The 1,973-nt window shown below is 44.8% G+C and overlaps 1 pseudogene; it reads right to left on the minus strand.

Annotated features, from left to right (window-relative positions):
- Positions 1-602: 602 nt before the first annotated feature.
- Positions 603-1,082, minus strand: LOC105551109 (annotated as a pseudogene).
- Positions 1,083-1,973: the final 891 nt, after the last annotated feature.

A 1,973-nucleotide genomic window follows, 5' to 3' on the forward strand; every position in this document is an offset into this window, starting at 1 on the left:
TTTTAGTAGAGATGGGGTTTCACCATGTTGGCCAGGCTGGTCTCAAACTCCTGATATCAGCTGAACCACCTGCCATGGCCTCCCAAAATGCTGGGATTACAGGCGTGAGGCACCTCGCCATGCCTATTTTCTAATTTGTTAATTAATGTCTTTTCAATTTGGCAATCATATTTTAAATCTCCTGGAGCTATTTCTTGTTTTCAGAGTGTTCTTTTTCCATAGCATCATGTTCTTGTTTTATGGATGAATTATATTTCTTGCTTCTCTGAGGATATGTATAATAATGTTTTGAAGTTTTTTCCATACGTAGAACCTTTAGTGAGCACCTGCCATGCAGAGTAATGTGCCCAATGTGAGAATCCTCCACTCCAGTCCCAACTCTAGTTGGTATCTCCTTGCTTCCCATGGTGCTCCCACCTCTCTTTGATACTCACTTCCTGAATACATGTGACCCCTAGAGGCTGGGATCCCCAGTATCAGCCCCAATACCACCCCCAAAAGCAGCAGGCCCAGGGTCCCTGGGCAAAGGGATCTTCTGTTTCCAGAGGGGTTGAGGGCCAGGAGCAGCTGTGAGGCTCAGTGAGGGTGGAGAACTGGGGTCCTCAGGATTTCCAGATTATCAGTGGGAACTTACAGGTGATCAGGGTTGCCACGGAGGCAGTGACCAAACTCTGTATGCCCAGGGTACTGAGGGTGCCACGCAGGAGGCCACAAGTGAATCCAGGAACTTGAGTGCTTCCTCCAGATACTGCAGGCCCAAGATCATCGGGATGAGGAGTGGAAGCTGTTGTCCTGAAAAAAGTAGGTCCCTTGGTGATTGGTGCACAGGCTGTCCATCTGTTGGAACACAGTGACCCACAGATTTTTGCATATGAACTTGAGGACACCCAGCTCCTCCCTGAGATGAGCATCTCCAGGGGCAGTCTCTTGCCTAGAACCTGGCTCACACAGAAATCCATGCTCTCCAGGATCAACAGGCTTATCTTCTGTCCCCCTCCCCACCGGACAGGGTTGGTTTTGTGATGCCACAGCTCTGCTACCATCTCCGTGTGTAGAAACTCGAACAGCACAGCATCTACCATGTGTTAGCCTCATGCCCCTAATCCGAAATTTTTATATATTTTTGAGACAGCATCTTGCCTTGTTACTTAGGTTGGAGTACAGTGGCATAATCACAGCTCACTGTAGCCTCAACTCCCTGGGCTCAAGCAATCCTTCCACCTCAGCCTCCCAAGTACCTGGGACTACAGGTATGCGTCATCATGACTGGTGGAATTTTTTTTTTTTTTTAAATTTTTGTAGAGATGGAGTCTCACTATGTTGCCTAGGCCAGTCTTGAACTCCTGAGCTTAAGCAATCCTTCCACCTTGGCCTCCCAGAGTGCTAGAATTATGAGTGTGAGCCACCACAGCTAGCCAATGTTTTTTAAACATTAATAAATATGTATTGTGTTATCTGTTTTCTCTAAGATCCTTTAATTCTATTTCTTTGTTTTGCTCTTTTTCTTCCTGTTAGTGGTCCTCTTCAAATGTCTGATAATTCTTGGACAGCCAAGACGCAAGTACTCAAAAAGCTGATCAGAAGTTCTAGGTGTTTGTCAGAGAGGGGAAGAAAGAATTCATTGACTGGTGGAATTCACTGTAGAGAGAGAAGCCAGCAAACAAACTTTTTTTTTTTTTGAGAAATCCCAAATGTCAGTATTTATAGGTGTTTTTCTTGACTTGGTCAGTTTCCACAGAAAGGTACCCTCTCATTTTCTCCCTGGGAGTATATGTCTGGCTGTCAATGTTTCGATTGCCAGAGGGGAAAGAGAGTTAGAAGACTCATTTGAAACTCCGACTTTCTTTTTCTTTTTTTTTTTTGTAATTATACTTTAAGTTCTAGGGTACATGTGCACCACATGCAGGTTTGTTACATATGTATACATGAGCCATGTTGGTGTGCTGTACCCATTAACTCGTCATTTACATTAG

This window comes from Mandrillus leucophaeus, unplaced genomic scaffold (genome assembly GCF_000951045.1).
Source record: "Mandrillus leucophaeus isolate KB7577 unplaced genomic scaffold, Mleu.le_1.0 Scaffold507, whole genome shotgun sequence".
NCBI lineage: Eukaryota > Metazoa > Chordata > Mammalia > Primates > Cercopithecidae > Mandrillus > Mandrillus leucophaeus.